Source organism: Rhinopithecus roxellana, chromosome 12 (assembly GCF_007565055.1).
Source record: "Rhinopithecus roxellana isolate Shanxi Qingling chromosome 12, ASM756505v1, whole genome shotgun sequence".
NCBI classification, from domain to species: Eukaryota; Metazoa; Chordata; class Mammalia; order Primates; family Cercopithecidae; genus Rhinopithecus; species Rhinopithecus roxellana.
In genome coordinates, this window is record NC_044560.1 from 85,879,397 (window position 1) to 85,902,878 (window position 23,482).

Below are 23,482 nucleotides of genomic sequence, written 5' to 3' on the forward strand. Positions count from 1 at the left end.
CATGAAAGCAGCCTTCACATTGCATTGAAAATGTCTGTTTCAGTTTCTGTCTCCCCACTTAGAATGTGGTCTTCTTCAGGACAGGAACCAAGTCCTATTCATCTCTGCATCTCCAGCACCTAACTCAGGGCTTTGCCCAGAGCCAGTCCTTAATAAACATTCACTAAGTAGACGAACAAATGACTGTGCTGTAAAGAGGTACCAAAATGTTAGGCTACTTCAGATGAGGATGGGACCAGATTCAATAGAGGGCAGTCAAGGAAGACTTCTCAGAGGAGAGGGTGTTTGTGATGGAGTACAAGATGTCTGTGTGTCCCATACACATAGGTGATGGGGAAGAGAACCTACCCAGTGGAGGAAACAACAAGCACAGGGAGAAGAAGTGTGCAAATAGGAAATTCTAAGGGGTAGGCTCAGAGAGTTCTGGCAGACAGGGAATGGCAAATAGTGGGAATAGGAGAGAGAAAATCAGAAAGTAAGACGATCCTGAAGTTTGCAGCAGCCGTGACTGGAAGACTAATGATGCCATTATTAGACACAGGGACATCAGGAAGAAGAGCTAGCTTTGCAAGCATGATTAATAGTAGTGGAAAAGGCACAGTCAGACATCAGGAAGAACTTCCTGGCCCTGAAGGATGTGAGACAATGAAGAAGACTGTGGTTTCCTAAGAATCTTCCATAGAGGACAGGGTGAGACATACCCAGCCCCTGGCCCACCCTGGAGCCTGGACTGTAGAAGCTGTTGGTTACACTGCCTAAAGGGAGACTGGGGTGACCTCACGGATACCAACTGCCTGGCTCTGGATGACAATTCTCCTCCATTGCCCTTCTTTGGGGAAACAGAGGGAATTTCAGGTCAAGACGGCCTCTCAAGTAGTTGTTGAAAAAGCACTTGGGGCCGGCGCGGTGGCTCAAGCCTGTAATCCCAGCACTTTGGGAGGCCAAGACGGGTGGATCGCGAGGTCAGGAGATCGAGACCAACCTAGCTAACACGGCGAAACCCCGTCTCTACTAAAAAATACAAAAAACTAGCCGGGCGAGTTGGCAAGCGCCTGTAGTCCCAGCTACTTGGGAGGCTGAGGCAGGAGAATGGCGTAAACCCGGGAGGCGGAGCTTGCAGTGAGCTGAGATCTGGCCACTGCACTCCAGCCTGGGCGACAGAGCGAGACTGCGTCTCAAAAAAAAAAAAAAAAAAAAAAAAAAAAGCACTTGGAAGCATCTCTCTGTCTTGGAAAGAAGATGGAAAGACAGCCTGGTCTTTCATCCATGTCATTCTCTTTCCTCTTCCTGCCCCAGGCAAGACCTGTATCTGAGACTCACGGCACAAAAGGCCACTTTGGCAGAAGCCCAGACCGTCCCATTTGCTCTGTGTGTGGCGACATCAAGCTAGGGCCTCATGGAACTTCCCAGGGGTGGACATTCCCAGGTGCCCCTCTGTCTCCTGCTTCATGCAGGTGCTGCTGGCAAGCTGCTCAGCTTTCATCAAGATCCTATGAAACTTCAGCCCCTCTGGCATCAATCCACATTCTCCTTGCTCTTGTCTTGGAGAAGATGGGCCCTATAATTGCTGCTCTCCAGACAGATCACCCCTCAACTCCTTTACCCAGATCCTACAGGGCAGCCCTGTATAGTGAAAAAGCACAGGTCCTGAGACCAGAACGTATGTGACACCTGACATACCAGAGGCGGCCTACCCTCTCTAAGCCTCAGGATACCTGCTCACCTATCTCCCAGGATTTCAATGGGTATCAAATAATAAAATCACTCTTACAAACTCTACAAGATTAATACAGTGTAATCCCTCATGAGAAGCCTTTCTTTGGATTTACAAAATCCCCAGTGTCCAAATAGTAAACAGTATAATCAAAATCCAAATTACTGGGAGCAGGAGATATCCAATTTATGGATTTTCTAAAGAAAATATTTAATTAACAACTGGCTTCCTCCTATATATTGTGCTTTATGATCACATTTCTCCCCCTACATCACCCGCCTTCACTCCGTTACTAAACAAAATCAATGGGAGGGAAAAACAAGTGAGGAAGAGACTAATAATTCAGTCCATCACCATGCCCTATGGATTTTGCTTCCTAAAAAAAAAAAAAAAGATGTGCCCATTTATTCCATATCCACCATATCACTGTTGGCTGACTCGCTAAAACTCATTCCCAGCCTCCTTGTCCTTATCTCGGCCTCCTTTGTAACTAGAGGCCACATGATTCCATTTTGGTTAATGATATATACATGGAAGCATAACGAGGGTTTCTGGGAAAGACTTTGCCTTTGTGACCAAAGGGGTAGGAATTGCTAGTGCCATCTTTCCTCCCCTTATTTTTGGCTTGACTACAACCATGATGGCCAGAGCTAGGGCCGCTATCTTGCCACCACAAGAGGCCTAGAGAACTGCAGAGATGTCAGTTCTGACATCATCCGGCCATGGAACCAATATGAACAGTTGCTTTACTCCAGGTCTACATATGATAAGGAATGCGCTCTTTATTTAAACCACTGTTGGCCAGATTTCCTGTAGTATTTGCAGCAGAAAGCACTGCTAATGAATCCAACTGTTCCTGAGAACACCATCTCCTGCCTGCATGCCTGCACGTCTTCTCCTAACTGGTCTCTCTGCTTCCGTTCTTACCCCGCTCCAATCCAAATGGTCACTTGAAAATGCAAATCTCATCATGTCACTTCTCTGCTTAAAACTCTTCATTGGTTTATTGATGTTCTTAGGATAAAATGCCTTCACTTGTCCAACAAGACCTGCAGGGTCTGGCCCTTCCTACTTTTCCAACATCCTCTCACAACATGCCCCCCTTGCTTTCTCTGCAGCAGCCAGGATAGTCTTTTGTCAGTCCCATGATCCCTCGCATCACGCGGCCTATTCCCCCTGTTGGGAAAGCTTTTCCTACCCACCTCTGCCTTGCTAACTCCTACACACCCTTCAGATCTCAGCCCAGTTGTTGCTTCCTCGGGGAAGCTTTCTCTGGCCTCCCTGACTAGGTCAGATCCCCCTGCTGTTTGCTCTCAAGGCACCATGTACCTGTCTCTTATACTGTTACCATTTAAAATATGTGTGACTCCTAAATTGTCCATCTCTCCCACTAGAATGTAAGCTCCACATAAGTGCAGGAATTGTATCCATCTTACCCACTGAATTGTCCCCAGTCCCTAGAACAACACTTAGCATATGGCAGGCATTTGTTGAGTGCATGTGAGTCTACAAAGAACAAGATCCTTTCATTTATGATATTTTATGTGATTCCCACAACTATTCCAAGGGATAGATATTGTCCACACCCCACCACCTTCCAGTGTACAAAAGAAGAAACTGAGGTTTGGAGAGGCTAACTTGAGCTCCTCAAGATCACACTGAGAGCTGCTGTCAAAGCCAGAAGTCAAATCCAGTGTTGGCCAATTCCAACGCCTTAGCTTTTCTCCATCTGTGTTGCCAGCCCAGAGAAGTCAAACTTATTCAATGCCATTCTGAAGTGAGCACAGTAATGAAAGTGAATGTTTTTTTTTTTTAAGTAAACAAACAAAAAGACCTCATCCATACATATCTCCCAGAGCTAACCAGAGTGTGATTTAGCCTTTTCCCATGTGTGGTGAGCACTGAGTTTATACTAAGCCCAAGGTCAGATTGGTATAGAATAAAGGACACTCCCTGAAGTCCTATGACAATTCTGGGTGCCGGTGTTATTTTCCCATTTTTATTGCACCAAGTCATCCATCCACTATCCCAGGACACAGAGAGCTCCCCGAATGGTGAGAGGGCCGAAGGAAGCAGCCACTTTAGCAGTAGTCTATGGTTGGCTGGAAAGTGGTGAGTGAAGGAGTCTGGGAGGTTGCCGTGTGTGACAAATTCTTCTCTGATGCAGCTCAAATCTATCTGGGAATGGAAGAAGTGGCACAGATGCCGTCACCAAGAAATTACCCAATTTAGCACCAACTACACAATCCAGCAATTAGTTTCTTAAACCGGAACTTGCTGGGGGCTGCCAGGCTGGCGGGGTTGTTGTTACAAATCTCACTGGGAAACCAGCTGTGTAATTCACCAGGAGGTTGTCACTGCCCCAAGCAATTACCTTCCAGAAAAAGAATGGAAAATGGGAGAAGGAGTCAGAGTGTTTTCTCTCCCTCTCCCCTAGGGCCCTGCCCAGCCAAATCAGTTGGTTTTCCTTTCTTGAGACCTAGGCAACTCACAGACTCCCTTGATTCAAGCAGTTATTGGTATGGACTCTGCCATCAGACTCTGTGGGCTCAAATCCCTTTCCACTCACTTAATGGCTGTGTGTACTTGGGTAAGTGATTCACCTCTCTTAACCTGTTTCCTCATTTGTAAAATGGGGATAATATTAGAGCCATAATAAAGGTGTGAATGATGTAAGGTTTAACAAGGTAAAGCATATAAATCCCTTAGCACTGTCCCTGGCACATGATAAATACTCACTAACGGTAGCTATCTTTATCATTGTTTCCTCCATTGGTTTACAGTGACATTGGGTAGGTCACTCAATTTCTCTGGATGATCATCTAACACCAAAGATACTCACCTGGGGAAAAGATAAGGCGTTCTTACTCTAGATTGTCCACATCCAGGTACCCAGAGATCCAGGTGTGTTTGACAAAGGCCAGTATCTCAGCGTTTGGCACAAAGTGATGCCTTGGGCCAAGATGAAGATTTCAAAAATCAAATTTTAGCCAATTCACTCCTTCCCCAGGAAGCTGTCTGGGAGAGCTACAAGCTGGACATGACGATCCAAATAGCAGCAAAAGGTTAGAGTTGTTCCCTTGTGAAGGTCAGCCCTATCCAATCCCCTCACCTGGAGACTATGAGGTCATCCCCACATCAGTTCCAACACAGTAGAACTTCCAGCAAGTGAGGCCTAGAATTCATTTTGCTGCTTTCAGCCTGGCTCCTCCAAGCCTGTGATAAGCCATGTGTGTCCCTAGGATCCCAAAGTTTTAGGCTTTGTCTACCCACCCCCTCTCTCTGTGTTAACCAACCAGTATAGACAGGATTGTGCCTCAGTTTCTCTGTCCAGCCTTTCACACTGGGAGCCCTAACACAGAGCCTCTGACCTGCAGCTCATACCCCTGATTATTCAACTGTGCCCATGGATAGGCATCCCTCTGCCCCCTCAGCCCCTGGTCTCTTCCTGCATCCAGTTCTGCCTGAGCCCCCCTGACTAATTTGACACTGGCCTTGCCCAGATGCCTGGATCTCTGTAGTTGGGCTGGTGTCCTAGTCCCTGGCCTCCCTCAACCCCACTACCCACCCCTGTTGCTGAAGACTTGGCATGCCTCGTATCCAACCCCACACCTTAGGACCCCAAGGGAAATCACCTCCTCTTCCCCTCACTACCCCAGAAAATGGAGAAGGAAGAAGGGGAAACAGGATGGAAGGAGGGAGGCTTGCCATTTTATTCACTCATCTTTATTACTTTATTTAATCAACTCTTCCTAGGGGCTTAGGGCAGAAATTTTACAGAAAATGGGTTTACAGCTCCAAAACACTCGAGCCATTTAGGCAGATACAAGTCTAAATCCATCTCCTGACCCACTGGACAGTGCTCAGCCTGTGAATAACCCACACTACCTATAATCTCTTTGAAAATCCCACCTCAGGGGGCTTTGCACTTGATGTTCTCTCTGCTGGAACACTCTGCCCCAGATATTCCCATGGCTTCCTCTGTCTCAGAAGAGACAGAGAGGCCTATCTGACCACTCACTCCAACTAAAGTTGAGCTGCAACCCTGGGAATGCTCTACATCACCTGCTTCATTGCCCTCAGAGCACTGATTGCCCTTTGAAATTATTTTCTTTGTCTATTGTATGTTTATAGTATGTCTCCCCATAGTAGAACATAAGCTCCAGAAGGGCAGGGACTGTGTCTGTTTTGTGTGCTGCTGCATTTTGAGTGTCTAGAACAATGCCTGCCACTAAACGGTGTTTAAAAAAATACCTATTCTGTGAATGAATGTTTTCCCTTGCTGCCCTCATCCACTCTGCTCCTATGTACAACAGCCCACAGAAAGGACCTCCACTCCTTTCTCTTCAAAGGCTTTGGAGAGTCCTGGAGAATCTGGTATTAGAAATCCAGCCTCTATACCCAGGGCCTTGTTCATAATGTTTGTCTAGCCACTCTGCTTAGCAGGTAAAGATGGTTCTTTTCCAGTTGCATCTAGGTCTCCCCAGATATGTCCCTTTGTAGAGCTCAGGGAAGGTAGTGGAGGGAGAAGGGAGAGTAAGAAGGAAAAAGGTGGCCCTCCCCATGCTGCAGAGAGAAAGAATGAGGCACAACTTTCAGGGATGGACTGCAGGAGCAGAGTTCGGGGTCTACCACCTAGTCCCACACAGGTCTCTTCACTCAGACTTGCTGGGCCCCAGCTCCCTTCCCAGCTAGGGCCATGTACCCAACAGGCATCGGAAGCAGAGCCTGGGTTTCCTCCTCCTTCTCCAGGGCGGCCAAAGGCCCTTTGAGACACAATTCAGCCTGATCAGCCTCACTCCTTCATGCCCCCTAATTGCAGCCATAGCCATCTGCTTCCAGCCTTTTCTCAGCTATCTCTTCCTTTTCTGTCAACTGAACCAATTCTTAGGCTATGCTGCCTTATCATTTCCACTTTTCCCCTCTCCTGAAAGTCTCTAGGGTCCTTCTTTGGGGAAGACTGCACAATTGCTGAAAGGGAGGACTTCTAGGATCAGAACTCTTCTAGGACCAGAACTCTTCTAGGACCCTTGTTAGGGGCAGCTGGTGAGAAACTGTGGCTTCTGGATCTTACGCTAAACTGTTTTGAGTTCATATCCCAGGTCCACCACTTACTAGACGTGTGGCCTCAAGGAAGCCTCTTCGCGTCTCTCAAGTTCAGTTTCCCCATTTTCAAATGGGAGCAAGAGTAGCCCCTTTCTCACTGTGATGTCACGAGGACTAAGATAGTGAAGGTAAAGTATCTAGCAGGGTGCTGAGGGCTAACTATTGCTAACTAGGGAGAAACTACTTAAATGCATGAGACTTGGAGACAGGGAGAGGATCTCTAGACAGCTTTGGGCAAAGGCTGTAACTATCCATACATGACTTGGTTTGGATCAGAAATGGGTAGTCTGAAAACTCATCTGTTTCATACATGTAGGAATTTCTGTTGGCCTGGGCTCCTTTTGAAGACCTCCCACACCCTGGCTACCCGAAGACAGCAGAGCAGTCCTAGTAGCCAAAGATAGTGGCATCTGAGAGGACGAGAGGACCTTGATTTGCAGACTCCCACAAACTCCTGTAGCCAGGGTTAGTGGCCTCTCTTACAACTCCAGGGATCTGGAAGGGAAAGCCCAGCAACCTCATAGCTGGGTATTGGAGAGCCAATCATCCACCTCCATCCATTATATCACAATCTATCTTTATGACCATGAGCAATTTGTGTTATCTGCCTGAGCCTCAGTTTTCTCATCTGTAAAATGGGATCACAATACCTACCTCCTTAGCTTGTGGCAATGAGTAACTAAGCTGACCTATCCAATGCAACTGCACATATATCTCCCTATGTTGGCTTCTTTTGACTTTAGCACCAAAGCACCTTCTTTCATTTGCATGTGATTTGGGCTGCTGCTACTCTAGCTTCCAGGATGCTCCACATCTGAGCCTGCCAGGGCCATCAAAGAATAGCAGATAGGAGCCCAAGCCCATGGCAGGGGTCCACTGGGCAGGAGTTTCTCAGCCTGGCCACACCAATGACCTTTCCTACTCTCTGGCCCAGGCATCTGGTCCCCTCCTTGTGTCCAGAACTTGGGACTGCCTCCTGGATTAGCACATTGTCCTGTAAGCTCTCTGTGTGAGCTGGGACAGGGGCTTCTAGCAACAGGGCCTGAGCCCTCTTTCTGGGCCTTTCCCACAGAAGAGTCAACCACAGGAAGCCAACCACAAAGGCTGACTGGTTGGCTGACTGCCAGGTTCACGTCATGGCAGCTCCCACCCCTCAGCTCTGCCTGAAACCCTGCCTGACCCTGCCCCAGCTTCAGGGATGTCTATACCTCTGCTCTCTCTGGGTTTCAGAGAAGACAGCCAGGAGCTGAGAGACACAGCATGAGAGCACACAGAGAGAAAAGGCAGCACAGACTGCAAAACCCCTGTCCTCCCAACCTTAAACCCTCTGGTGCCACGCAGGTGTACTCTCTTCCAAGAGGCCTCCCCTACAAGTGCCCTCCCATCAATCCCAGGACACAATTGCCAGCTCCTCTTGGGTCTCATACCTCTATTCCTTCCCCACAGTAGGGTAAAGAGTTGTTTGTAAGCTGTGAGTTCCTTGAAGGCCAGGATTCAGGGGATCTATCACTACATGGACAGACATGGCATACAGTAGGTGCTCAGTGAGTTCAGGGTCAGCAACTGAGCCATCAAGGAGTGTCCCACAGCTGAGGCGTAGCGAAACGGGGAGAAACGGGGGGAAAGGAAGGCAATGACTCCCTGCAGCTGGACCAGACCTCCCCAGCAGATAGAAGTGCTCCAGCGTGATGTGGCTTTCCTAAAGAGCTGGAAGTGTCCTGTCTGGGGAGGCGTGCAAGCAGAGGACCGCTTTGCAGGACGGTACAGTGTGCATTCAAGCACTGAATACATTGAATACATTTCAGACCAGACAACCTCTGATGCCTTTCAACTCTGAAGTCTAAGGTTAGGCTCCTGAATACCTACAATTGTCCAGACCCAGTGTTAAGTGCTTTAGATGTTTTTCTTCGTATAAACCTCACAACTATCCTTTGCAGTAGACGCTATCATTACTCCCATTTTATAGGTGAGGAAACTGAAGCTTATAAATGTAAAGAAAATTTCCCAAGGTCATACAGATGGTGGAAGAAGGATTTGAATCTCAGTCTGGGTCCAGGCCTGACCAAGGCCCAGGCTGAACAAACACTTCCATTTAAATTTTATTTTATTTATGTATTTATTTATTTATTTAGAGACAGAGTCTCGCTCTGTCACCAGGCTGGAGTGCACTGGTGCGATCTTGGCTCACTGCAACCTCTGCCTCCCAGGTTCAAGCAATTCCCCTGCCTCAGCTTCCTGAGTAGCTGGGACTACAGGCTGGTGCCACCACGCCTGGCTAATTCTTTTTTGTAGTTTAGTAGAGACAGGGTTTCACCATGTTGGCCAGGATGGTCTCGGTCTCCCTGACCTCATGATCTGCCAGCCTCAGCTTTCCAAAGTGCTGGGATTACAGGCGTGAGCCACCGTGCTCGACCTCAGAGCGCCTTTAAAGTAGCATGTCTCCCTGACCAAACTAGTCTGAGGAGGCCAATAGGTGGACCCCAGTGTGCCCTTTCTCATTACTCAGCCCCGGGAAACCTTCCATCTCTGTCATCGTTTCCTCATACACAGCTATACACGGCCCCAAGACTGCTCATTCACAAATTAACAGGTGTTCAGCCAGAGGCAAATTACACAGCCACACAGTCATCCACACACAACTTACACAGCACCTGATCTCATCTATATAGTCACTGTCACGCACTGTACACAGATCCACACAAACTTGTTCCTAAGAGGGTTCATACACCTCATGTGCATTTCCATCTGATAGATCCTTTTTCCTTTTCTTTTTTTTTTTTTTTTTTTTTTTCCCAGATAGGATTTTGCTCTGTCACCCAGACTGGAGTGCAGTGGCACTATCACGGCTCACTGCAGCCTTGACCTCCCAGGCTCAAGCAATCCTCCTGCCTCAGCCTCCCGAGTACCTGGGACTACAGGCGTGTACCATCGTGCCTGGCTAACTTTTTATTTTTTTGTAGAGACAGTGTCACTATGTTGCCATGGCTGGTCTTGAACTCCTGGGCTCAAGATATCCTCCTGCCTTGGCCTCCCAAAGTGCTGGGATTATAGGCTTGAGCCACCACGCCTATCCATGCAATAGACTTTGATGCTTGTGTGCATAGAAGCTGCACAGATACAAAACCTTAAATACGTGTCCACATGTTTATCCCCATATGACAGAAATACACGACCATTTCACAGCGCTTAGGCACCCACATCTGCTCAAGATCACTCACCAAATCCTCCCCAAACAAGAACTTTATCCATTGTTCCCAGACCCAGTACTACACCCAGGTGGGCCATGATGCTCCTTCTCTCTGGGGTTGGCCAGGCCGTCCAGAGAGGGGAAGAAGGCTCAGCCTGCCTGTGATGGATGGAATTAATCTACTGAGCTGGAGAAACTAAATAATTAAATCCCTAATCACCCCCCAAGCCAGCCCAGGCCAATATAGCTGAGGGAGGGAGGGGGCTCGGAGGCCCAGACCAATATCCTAGAGAAAAGGAGGGGCTTGGGAAATGAGGCAGAGGCAGAACCCTCTGGGGGGTCTCTCAGAGGAACTCTGCCAGCCAGGCATACAGACAGACAGACAGACAGGCATGGTTCTCCAGTGCCACAGGCTCCCTTTCCACATGGAAATGAAGCAGCTTGGGAAGACGGCCTGCCACCATCCACTGACACAGGGAGAGAGGAGGGGCAGAATCCTACTTCCACCCTTCTGGAGCCCTTCCTGCTTCGCCTCGAGGTGTGTCCCGGGGGTCTATGGGGATGGCAAGCAGGACCCTCACAGCGTCCAGGGTGGAGGCAGACAAGGGGTCTGCTCAATGCAGAGCTGATGTGGTCTCAGCCAGGCCTTGGCCCACCCCTGCCCCTCTGAGAACAGACTCAGCCTGATGCAGATGGCAGGGGAGGACCCCTCCACACAGATTCACCTGCTGCCCTTAGGAAGTCGGTCCAGCACGTGGCTAATAGGCTGAGGATGGGGCAGAGGCCTGGGCAGGGGGGCTCAGGAAATCAGCCGGGGAACAGGCCCCAGTCTGATTGGCTGAAAAGTGGGTCATTTTCCTTTTGAAAAATAGTGAGAAAATGGAGAAGTAGGTCGGGCTCTTATCCCCTCAGCCCCAGGCACCACCCCCGACTTGTGAGGTAAGGAGAGAGGGAGACGCCTGAACATGCCAAAGCCCCATATACCCTAGGACCCTGGCCAGGACCCCACAGTGCGGGAAGCCAAGGTCATCATTACTCAGGACATCCAAGGACATGCACACTCCGAGGCCAGGGCTGGAACACCAGCCCCACCCTGCCCCAGGGGATCTGGGGTGAAAGGAGCTAGGGCCGGGGCCAAGCTAGAGGGGTGGGGGCTTCCACACGCAGGACCCTGAGGAACCCCTCCCATCCCCGTGTCTGCTGTGAAGCCTCCTCTCCTCTCTTCTCCTCCCTTTCCTCATCGTCCACGTGGGCAGAGTCGTTGCCATGACACCGCGGGCAGGTGGGCGGCTCTGGCGGCTGCTTGGGCCCAACCCCCATGCTCACAGCCCAGGTGGGAGGGGAGCGGCTTCAGCACCCTGGCCCCTAGCCCAGATGAGAGAAGAGAGAGGCAAGAGGCCCCCCTACACCCCTATAGCCTGGAAGGGGCTCTACCACTGGCTCTCAGTCATGAAGCAACCCAGCCCCGTGCTTGCAGGTCCGGGGGAGGAAGTGCCAAAGAGGATCTTAGGCCTTGACCACTCCCCTCCACCAGAGGTCCCTGGAGTGGCATGGGGTGGGGCAGACCCCCAACTCCCACTTCCTCCTTTTCTTAGCAGCTATCCTCCCAGCTTTCCCTTCATGTCTTAGTCTCTTCATGCTAGCAGCTGATTGGTCCTGCCTGAGGTTTAACCTCAGTTGCTCATTTTTGCCACACAAGCTCAATTCTCCATGCTCTCTTGGGAGAAAGGAAAACAACCAGGCCGGGCACAGTGACTCACGCCTGTAATCCCAGCACTTTGGGAGGCCAAGGTGGGCGGATCACTTGAGGTCAGGAGTTTGAGACCAGCCTGGCCAACATGGTGAAACACGCGTCTCCACTAAAAATACAAAAATTAGTTGGGCGTGGTGGCACATGCCTGTAATCCCAGCTACTCAGGAAGCTGAGGCAGGGGAATCGCTTGAACCCAGGCGGCAGAGGTTGCAGTGAGCTGAGATCGTGCCACTGCACTCCAGCCTGGGTGACAGAGCGAGACTCCATCTTAAAAAAAAAAAAGGAAAGGGAAGGAAACAACCAAAGTCGAGACACTCAGAGAAATTCCTCCCCTACTGCCAGGCCACAAAATGTCTTATAGAAATGGGGATCCCTTCCTCTAGGTCTCCCCGTGTACCTGAATTCACATCACAACCCTGGGGACAAATCATTCCTAAGTCCATACTTGACTAAGGCATCCACACCACCAGGGTAAAGGACCAAGAGTGGAGCAAGAGAAGAAGGGAAGAAGGGAAGAGGTTGGGGCCAGGCATTAGAAGCTGCCTGAGGATGCTGTCCCGCCCCTACCATATCTGGCTTCAGGAAGTCTGGGCCATGCCTGAGCTTTCCATCTCTGAGCTCTGCGCAGTCATTCCCCTTCTCTCTACTCCTCTCACAGTCCATGTGCCTCTCTCCAAGTGTCTCTAAGTCTCTATCTGTGGCTCTGACCTCCTAAGACTATTCCTTTGTTCAAGACCCAGCTCCCGACTCCTGTTCCCTATGGCAGGAGCCCTGTATCACTGACAGGGTGGAACCACAGAGACCCCTGCGTGGCAGGCCTCTGCAGCCTGGCTGGCTGGAATTAACATACATGGGATATTGGTGACAAGATCCAAAGGAAGGGAGAACTGCAGTCGGCATTAGCTGGAGGGTGTCCAGCCTGTCATGAGGTGTTCATGACATACATACCACACATACATACAAAGACACTTTTACTTTCCTCCTTAGCCTTCCACTACTAAAACAGCAGATGTGACTTAAGTACAAGCACATGCATGTATATTTGTGCAAGCATGTGTTTGTAGATTGTGTCTCCTTTTCTCCACCCCCACTGCTGGTGTTCTACGTCAGGCCACTCTCATCCTAATTGCTCACCAAAGCTATGACAACAGGTTCCTAACTGGTCTCCCGGCCTTGCGTCTTGTTCCACCTTGATCCTTTCTCCTCACTGGCTGCCAGCTATGTAAAATTTCTTTATTCAACAAGTATGTATCGAGTGCCTACTCCAAGCTGAATACTCTTCTGGACACTGTAGATACAGCAATGAACAAAAAAGATGAAGCTCCGGTGTTCATGAAGTTTATATTCTAGTGGAAAAAGAGGGATGATAAGCAAATATATAAAATAATGGTGGTGGCAAGTACTGAGATAAATAATAATAATAATGGAGTGAGGAGATAGAATGACAATAGGCTATTTAAGATAGACTATTGGGGAGGTCTTTCCAAATACGTGACTTTTGAGCAAAGACTTGAATACAATGAGGAAGTGAGTTGCCTGGATATCTGGGGGAAGAGCATTTCAGGCTGAGGGGAAAAGCAAGGGCGATTGCCTCCACATGGAACTGTGCTTTTTATGGAACAGAAAAGAAGCCCACGTAGGAGTGGCCCCTGAGATCCAGGAGGTAATAGGGGGCTTTGCACACATAGCACTCATGTTGCTCAGGATGCACTACACTTTGGATTTCACTCTGAGTGAGACGGAAAGCAAGTGGAAAGGAAAGACCTCATTTTACTCTGGCTGCTTTTTGGGGAAGAGTCTTGGAGGTGGGGCTGGCAAGGGTGGAAGTGGGAAGACCATCTGGAATATTTCCTGTCACTGAAATACCTGTTCCCACAGTTGCTCACCTGGTAAGCACCTGTTCAACTTTTAAGCCTCAACTCAAAAGCCTCCCCTTCTATGGATCCTTTACCAAACCTTTCCGTTCCCCACTCCAGAGCCAACCTACCTCTCTTTAGGTCCCCACTCCCTCCAATGAACACTTAAGTGTATCTACCCTCCTTAACACTCTCCTTATTTGGTTCCAGGTCCTTTATCCTCCCAAGATTGCAAGTTATCCGAGGTCAGGGACCATCCCTAGTGCCCAACACAGCATGTGGCACATTAGAGGCATAAAATAACCACTGGTTGAATGAATGGATGCATTGGGTGAGGCACGTGTGATGGGGAAGGATATGTTTGCAAGCTATTGTTAACCTGGATGAGTGAGATGCACAAATATATGGCCATGGGTTGTAATCAGACAAATGTTAGCATATGCCCACATATTTCTGTATATTCTGTTCACATGTATATGTGTTAGCATGTATGTGCATGCTGACAAATCCCCATGTTGGTATAGACACTCCTGTAGATTTGTTAATGGATGTACATGTTAAAAAGTGCACCTATGTTGATATATCCCTATTATGGCACAGACAAGTAATATGCTCATGTACCTGTACACGTGTATTGCCACGTCTTGTATGTGTGAGGCTTATGCACTGCACTTGGGCTCCCCTCTTGCTCACTATCCCTTTCATCCACTAGGCCCAACTTGTTGGATTTTGAAACCTCTGTAGCAATGTTAATATTTATGTCCCCATCCTCTTTCCCCACAGACAGCCCTGAGCACCACAGCATCTGAACAACCTGAAGCCTGGATTTCTTACTCGGCTATCCCCAAGGCCTTATAGGTTTACCCTCTGCAAACTCCTTTCATATGATGGAGAAGAGTTGGCTCCCAAGGACATGAGAATTTGAGAGACTTCAGAGAGCCTACTTTCTGGAGAAGAGCTACAAGTAGCAGGGTGATCAAGTTCAAGGTAATGGGAAGACACTTTTGGGTAGCCCAACATCCAGTCAGAATTGGTCTCTATCTCTCTTTCTCACATTTATTCACAAGTTTGGCTCAACTTGTGTACATATATTCATATGTGGTTGATACGGTATGTATATGCATGCCCCACATACATGCTCACATGCATGCTTACACTCACACATATGCATTACTGGATAAGCACACCACACACACACACAGACACACACACACTGGTTTAATTCAGTAATTTCCTTCTCATTCACATATATACATGAATGCATACATAGAGTCATACATATATATATACACACATTCACACTTATACAAATAATGTGCTTATACACATATACACAGCATATTCACACATATTTATGTACATATACACAGTCATATACCCACTCACAGGCAGAAATACACATGCATGTCCATGGAGTCCCAGATCTTGCAGAGATATCCAGCCCCTCCCCTGGCTTCTATCCTGTCCACAAAGTTTGTATTCTCTCCAAGTACATCACAAGTTTGCGTTTGCTCTCTCCTCTTGCTAGTCTCCCACTTCTCTATTTGGAAAGTTGTTCCTGTTATCAATGAGATATACCCACTCCTGGACACATCCCATTCCCACCCACTCTCAGGGGGTAAAGAAACGTCACTTTTTAAAAAAGAGCTCTGTCATGCCCTTATCCCATGCCTAGAGAAACGAATATTTCCTCAGACAACCTTGGCAGGAGTAACAATAAAGTAGGTGTACCTCTTCAAACCCAGGAGACAATCCCCCCGTATATGCAACCCCTTAACTCTGAAAAAGAAAGAATGAAAGAAAAGAAAGAGAAAATATCAAGGCCAAAGGCCTTCCTCCCAGTACCTCTGGGTAAAAGTCTAACACTCTCAAACTCCAAAACAGTTATTGGGGTAGAGGAAGAAACAGTAAGGAAATTAAATGTGAGCACTAAAACCTCCTAGGACACCCCTTTTCTTCCCTAGAGGGCAACTTCATGATGAGTGAACCCCTCCCTTCCCAGCCTGTGGGCCCTGCCAAGGGAGAGGGTAGACCAGGGGGCTTAAAAACGTAAAGGGGGTGACCTGGGCTCAAATAACAAAAGAAGCAAGTATTTTAAAAACAGAAGCTGGGAAGGGAGCAGAGAGGCAAGCTGCAGACACCTCCTGGCAGGGAAGCAGCTGCTGGAACAGTGGATCAGGAAGAGCAGGACTCTCCAAGGGGCCAGGGAAAAGGGGGTGGACATCTAGCATTTCATGTGGGGGTGGAGGGGTGACTGCTTCAGGCAGGAGCAGCAGCTCCAAAGTAAAGTCTTATCAAAGCTGTTATGTAACCAAGGGAGCTGAGTGGAGCACAAACACCTCCCCTCCCCAAACAGGCACCCACACCCACACCCACCACCTCCCAGCACCCACAGCACAGGAAAACTCAGCTCCTCCCAAGCAGCTAGAGAAGGCAGGAATCATCTTGATGAGTTACATCAAAAACATGATGGGTGAGGGGCTCCTTATGAACTACAAGTCACATCTGGGAAGGGATCAACTGGTTCAGTTTGAGGTCCCTAGATTCCTCTCCCTTTTCTTGAACTCTCTGCCACACCCAATTTTTGTCCAGTATTATCTGGAAACTGTCTCCTTCCTCTCCTCACAGGGAGGATCCCATTTGAATATTTGATTGTACTCTTGGGGACGGGAGGTGAAGCCACCATCAACCCTTCCTGCCTGTTGTTCCCCTACAGACTCATCTGCATGTCCTGACATTTGGCTCTCATCCCCCTGGGATGACAAGGGAAGGGACCTTGAGAAATAACTCCTTGCTCTATCCCCTGCACAGTTACAAAGACAGTGCATAAGAATACAGATACTAATGACCCTGACTCTAAGTAATAAGGAGAAAGATATCCAAGAGAACTAAAGACTGAGATCCAGACCTCATCCCTCCATTTGAATATTTTTTACTCCCCCAGATCTTCCTCTTTTCCCACTGCCCTGTCTCCAGTAGCCTCCTCCTTCTCTTCTCCATGGCACTGAACAACCCCACCCACTCCTTGAATCTTTTGCTTAAAAATCTTCCTCCCCAACAAAAAGTCTCTCCCAAATGCTGCTCTGAGCTAGGTTTGGAAATGGACAGAACACAAGACAGGCTTGCAGAATATGTCAGTGTCCCCTGTCCCAAATCCCAAAGTATGGTGGGCAAGGGAATATCAAGCGGTCAATCAAGTGATCCTGAACTCCTGAGCTGTAACCACCCCACACCTAACCAGAAAGAACCAAGTTCTCTTAATCCAGAAGCACCTTGAGCCTGAATTTCTGGGCCCCAGTAGGTGAAAGGCTGGTATCAATATCTCTGAGCTTGTTGCGCTAAAAAAACGTTCCCAGGAGATAAGATCTCACAGGCACAAAATCGTTCTCCAACTCTACCCCAATAATAACAGTAGGATGGTTTTGGAAGGGAGAGGGGGAACTGAAACAGCAAAAGAGGAGAGGGGCCCCTTGGCGGAAGGGTTCCTAAATACCACTAACAACTGTGAGACCTAAAACATAGGAAGAACCCCAAATACATATTTCCATCCAGGGACTCTGCCCTTGGAAAGTGGGTCATCTGGGAGAATTTTTCTAGTGAGCCCTTCCCACTGCCCACCGCCTTTCCACCATCGGGACCGAACGAAGCCTCATTCAGCACTCGGGACAGTTCCGAAGGCGCAAACCCCCGCCGAGTCCCATTCAGCACCCGGGACAGTTCCCAGCGACATTCCCGGCCCTGGTAGTCAGAAACCCAGGCTGCCAGGAAGGAACAGGCTTACCCCACCACACACCCTCTTTAGAACAGAAGCCCCTCTCCCCTGCCCCTCCCACTGTCGCTCCCATCCACCGGGGGCACCTGACAATCCCCCCCACCTTCCCTCTATGTCCCAAGAGAGAAAAGAAACCCAGACATGGGGCTTCCCTGAGGGAGCCTTGAGAGAGGACCCCACCCACCTTCCTTCAGCCCAGAGCCTCTCAACGCCACTCACAGCTGGTTCTAAAAACCACTTTCCTTCTTAATCACCACCCCAAAAATAAAAGAAATACTCACGTGGGGGCTTCCAGCCCTGCAGACAGATGTGGTGGGGGGAGGCAGAGAGAGGTAGCTCCCCAAACCCTGTTCTGAGCCCCCTTTCTGAAGGAGCCAGCTCCCATCTGGACTGGGGGGAGGAGAGACATGTGGAAGCACTGAGTGAGGGGAGGGGAGAGGGGAGAGGGGAAGAAGCAGGAGCGAAGGACTGCGGGGCGGGGGTGTCGAGATGGGGGCGAGGGAATCCTTTTTAATTGCATTCTCTTCCCATGTCTACATCAGCCCTGCAGGCTCAGCTCTTTAATATTTACACACAGGAAGAGGAGAGGATGAGAAAGAACAGAGAGTGAGGGGGGCAGAGACTACCTGAGCTCAAAGGGCATAGAAGCAGGGACCTTTGGGAGCTAGGAGCTTGGGCCCCTGACACCATCCCCAGCCCACTTCCACTCTGAGCTCTTGACTGGAAGGAAGAAGAAGGAACCCTGGGACCATTCTGTCCCTTTGTTAACAAGACACTTTGAAGCTGCATCAGAAAAAGATCAGATCCCCACCCACATACCTGGACACCCCCACAAACCCAGATTTCTTGGGGGCCTTATGTGCAGATGGTAGAGACAGTATTCAGGCACAAGCATGTTCTGAAGCTTGGAAGCATGTTTGCCTGTGGGCTGCTGTGTAAAAACACATGAACATGTCAGCTAGCATGTATAAGTTTATACAAGCATGTTCTGAGTGTTTTCACATGTTAACAGCCCACACAATCATATGCAAGCCTATGTAACCATATGTGTAAACCAGCTTCCAAGCAGCCTCCCCGCAGCTCTCCAGCTACAGTCCCAGGGACAAGGCCACCCACTTCTCCAGACTCCCTTATTCCCAGACCCCTCCCTCAAAGCCTCACTTTTTCTGTCTGTGACATGGGAAGAAGGGCTGATAGGAAGAGATGCTGCATGGAGCCCAGGGGCCTGACAAGTTATTAGCAACGATGAGCTGGCAGCTCGTTACCATAACGATGGTGCCACTGCCTCACCCCAGCTCAAACCCAGACTCCCCAGACAGCAGGAGGCCCGCTGAGCCAGCAGCCTTCAGACTGGGGAGGGGCAGGGTGGATAAAGAGGAAATCAAGACATAATGCTTGCATAGTGGAGGGTACACAGCTGTTCTTCCAACCCCCACTGAGTGACAAAGCTTTGACTCTACCAAGTGGGAATGAAATCAGAATCTGGGAAGGTTTCCTGACCATGGGGATGGTAAGACCAGAAGGGGTCTTTGGAAGCTCCTCTAGGCAAAAGTTTTTATCATCATTTGCTCCCTTCACCACCTCACCCCCAAAAAACTAAAACGCAACCAAATATGGGGCCCCTTGCTGAATTTCAGTCTCCCCACCTGTAATATGGGGGCAATCCCTTTATCATTTGTCCTAGACTCCTGGAAGATTTCATTAGAAAGGGTTTAGGGGTAACTACAGACCCTTCCTAAATCAGACAAGCCCCAGAAGTTTCTCTATTCATTAGGAACCCAATAAGGTAAGGAATAGTCCATCCAGCTAGAGGCAAAATGCATTGGAAATTGGGGAGGATGAAGGAAAACGAGCTTAGCCAGCTCGAGCCCCAACATCAGCTGGAAGAGATGATGTTAGGTGTCAGGCAGCCGCTGAAAGCAGGTACTAACATGAAAAAGTCTGGGAGTCTGGCCTGTAGCAGCTCCAGCCCCTCACCATCAGGAATCAAGACAAGACAAGCCCATGGCCTACCTCGATGGTGGGTGTGGCTAGGAATCCCCATCCCCAGCAACATCTGTAGCACCCTCTCTTTGGCAAGGAGTCCCAAGTTGAAAGATGTACAGCCTTAGGCTTTTTGAGTCTTCATTTCTTTTCCAAAAATCCCCTGTATTCAGCTCTGATGGGGGTGGGGAGAGTTCAGGAATAGAAGGCAACATGGAGGACTGCAAAGTTCCTGGTCTAAGATTAGCCTAGGAACCCACAAATTTGTTGTGTGACCTTGGGCAAATCTGCTCCCTTCTCAGGGCTTCAGAGTCCCCAGTTTGTAATGAAGACACTGGACCAAGTCAATTCTAAGGTTCCTCTCCTGGCCATCATTCTACAGCTACATACAAGCTCACTCCTTGGATGTGAGCCCCCTGGCACAAAATTCAGTGGGCCCTGCCTGCCAGATCAGTGGGGCAGTGGCGGGTGGGAGATGCGGGGGCTGTATGTGAGGCCGTTCATCCTATGTTCATGTTCCTTTTAGAAACACCTGCCACCCTAGCCCTCCCAGCTCCCTTTTTAGACCCTGATTCACTGCCAGCTCACGAAGCCTCTCCCTCCCCTCCCTCCTCTCTTTTCCCCCCCTCTCTCTTTTAGGCATTGGCAGCTGGGTGCAGAAGTAGCCCCAGCACTCAGGGAATGCTGCGCAGAGGTAGAGGGCAGTGCCCCCAGGGTCAGAGTACACACCAGGAAGTACCACTCTCTAACCTTGGCCCAGCCCAGTGCTTTGGGTGACTGAAAGACCTGGGCTGAAGTCTTTCTGTACCACTGACTAGCAGTGTGTGGTTGTGGGAAATGCGATTCATTTCTCAAGCCTCAACATCCTCATCTGTAAATCGGCATTATATTTGGTTGAACCATGTGAAATTTCTGTTTTTGTAGGTTAAATAAAAACAGTTGAATATTGGCAATTTCATATGACTTAACGTGATACCTGTCCTGCCTGCTTCCCAAGGCTGTTGGGGAAATAAGAAGAGTTCAGAGGGCAGCATTTTCAAAAGCCCTGAACTAATATGAGGGCATTATTTTATTATTATTACTTCAAAGAGCTTAGTACAGACCCACCCGGAGCCAGTGGACTGAACCAATGACCCAGAACTTGAAGGCTTGGGACTTGGAAGTCTGGGAGAGCGCCACCTGCTCTGATGACTAACAGGGCAGACGCTTCCACCTGGCCTCCTCATCTCCTAGCTCTAAAAGGCCCTCAGTGAAGCATTATTGAGATGACACAAGTTCCCAGGCCCCCAAAAGGAGAAGCAGCACACACAGGCACATACTCCAGCTCACCCCAGATCCCCCCTCCCACCCACCAGGGACCTCAGCATGCAGGAAGGACACGACCAGCAACATCCCAGAGGGCACCCCCTGAGGTAGGTGAAGGTAGAGACCAAGGTGGGGAGTGCCACATAGCTCTTGCCTGAATGAAGGGTCAGGGGTCCCCAGAGAAGGGGGGATGATCTGACCTGGGAAAAGTCTCATCTCCCTGTCCCATATCCCACCAGGAATGGGAGGACGGTGGGGGGACAAAGCACAGGTGTGGGTGATTCAGAGTGAACCGTGCTCAGATACACTCTCTCACACACAGCCAACGCACGCGCGCACACTCGCGCACACACACACAGTCACACAGGGCAGATACCGGGACGCACTCACAGAGATAGTCACACCGGCACATACATCCATTCACACACTCACAGAGACACACACGGGGACAACACACACACATTCACTCACATGTCCACAGATACATACACAGTACCACCCTCCACACTCACGCTGCATACACCCACTAACATGCACACACACTCTCGCCCACAGTGGCACACGCACACACGGCATACACTCACCGGCACACACAATCACCCACAGACCCACACAGCGACACGCACTCACATTCACACACCTGCAGAGGAAACTTCTCTCCGGATCTCCCCAACACTACGACTTCCCCCCCCAACCAGCGGGCTACTCCCTCCCAGACCCAAGCCTCCAGCCGGGCGAGGGCTGGGCCGGGGCTGCCCCAGCGGCCCTGACCGGGAGAGTGGGTCCGCAGTCCGCGTGGTCCCCCGCCCGCCCCTCGGGTCCGGCCCGCTGGCAGCCAGGCCGGGGCAGGGGCGGGGGCAGCCGAGGAGGCCCAGCCCCTCCCCCCTCCCGGGGCCGGGAGCTGAGGCCGCCGGAGCCCGGGGCGTGGGCGGCGCCGGGGCCGCAGCCGGGCCGAGCCTGGGGGGCGCTGCAGAGGGCGCCGCAAGCGCGGCCCCGTCCCCACTCCTCCCCGCGGCTTACCTGGCCCGGCTCGGGCTACGGCCGGGTTACATGGTGCCAGCGGCCCGGGCCGGGGGCGCTGCGGCGTTGGGCAGGTGGGCAGGGACCGGGGCCCAGCACTGCGGAGCCCTCAGCTGAGGGGCCGCGCCGGCTGCGGAGCCCCGAGCGAGCGCCGAGCGGCAGCGGGCGCGAGAGCGGGAGGCGGCCAAGCCACGGAGGCTGGATTTCCCGGGGACCGGGAAGGGGAGGCGGGGGGGATCCCGCCCGCGCGCTCCGCCCCCGCCCCCGCCCCCGCGCAGGGCGACCGAGCCGGGAGAGGGAGAGGGAGAGGGAGGAGGACCGAGCTCCTCGCCCCCGCGCGGACCCAGGAGAGCCGAGGTCGCCGCCCGCGGGCGGCCGCCGGGGTCCCCGAGGAGCGCCCACCTCGCTGAGCGACGGTGCTGGGGGCGCCCAGGGTAGGGGCAGGAATGAGATCCCCCTCCCTGGGGACCCAGGAACAGGCACCCGAAGTGTCACGGTCACGCACAGCCGACCTGGGCACAGGGACCCAAGCTCGGCGGCGGGCGGGCGGCCGGGGGCCAGCTCAGCCTCACTGACCGGGTCTCGCCCCCAGCCGAGGCGCAGTCACGCCCTGAATGTCACACACAGCTCCCAGGCCCGTCCGCTTAGGAGACTCTCCTTCGGGCTTTCCCAGTCGGCCGCCCGACCTCAGCTCCTGGCCTGGGGTCAGGGAGCACCCCCTCTTCTGCCCCAGCCCCTGCCAGGATGGGGCGCTGTGCCCGGCCTCGGAGCCGCTGGCAGGCATCCCCCACCCACAGTCCGCACAGCCGAGGCATCCCCAGTGTGGAGGGAGAGCCCCGCTGTACCTGCCGCCTGTGCTGGGCCCCCGCCCGTGCCCACTGTGCCCGCCCGCCTGTGGGCCCTGAGCCTGGGATTGTGCTGTGTCGGGGTCGGGGGAAAGGGACTGTGCGAAGCACAGCTGGAGGCTGCGGAGCCGGGACACAGGCTGCGGGAGCCGAGAGGCGGAGAGCTGACTGCAGCAGTCCCCTGGCTTGAATCCGTCTTGGCGCCCGGAGCGATGCTGTAATTGGGGGGAGGGGGCCGCGGTGGGGAAGCCGCAGGGGGAGGGGCTGAAGACGTGGGGGAAGGGGTGGCTCCGGATTCTGGCTTTCCAGGGTGCGTGTGAGGGAACACTGCCTCCGGCGCTGAAAGTTGGGGGTGGCGGTTCAGTGGGCATCCTTAAAGCCCTCTTCCCTCCTCTACCTTTTCTGGTCTTGAAAGCTTGGGGTGCTGAGGTGTGGGCTTGGGAGGCTTGGGAGACTGTCCACCTCTCTAGGAATATACCTTGGAGTTGTTCTGATTCAACGGCCCCCACCCCGCACCCCAACAACTTCCTGCTCTCTGTTTCCTTGTGGAGCCACCGGCCCTCCTCCCTGTATAAAGGGGGAAACCGAGGCAGGGGACGGAGAAGCCAAAGACCCAGAAGAGCTGCAACTGAGAGCCAAGACCTCTTTTCCTCAGGGAGATGATGTTTTAAGATGCCACATTACATTAAATAACATAAGGGGCTTGGAGAGCCCTCCTCCCAAGGGAGACCTAGAAGTCTGGTAAGAGACTAGTAGATTGGTCACCTACCCTGCTGCTCACAAGAACAGTTCATTGTCTCTTCAATCATGAACTGAGGTTGCAAACCATTTCCAGCCCAGGGTTCAGTCAAGAGCAGATGTCAGAGAAAATAAGAAAGAAAGTTGTTCCCAGGAACCTACTTTAAAACTGAAGGAAACATCTCACTTTCTGTGGAGCATAA

General features: G+C 51.1%; 1 protein-coding gene across 1 annotated transcript in view; it reads right to left on the reverse strand.

The window, feature by feature from the left end:
* The window catches only part of DLGAP3 (DLG associated protein 3), a 68,108-nt gene extending 46,212 nt beyond the window's left edge, over positions 1 to 21,896 (reverse strand). Inside the window, exon 1 of the mRNA XM_030913701.1 lies at positions 21,697 to 21,896. The gene's annotated coding sequence lies outside the window, so the exon portion shown is untranslated. The remainder of the gene's footprint in view (positions 1 to 21,696) is intronic.
* Between the last annotated feature and the right edge of the window lie 1,586 nt (positions 21,897 to 23,482).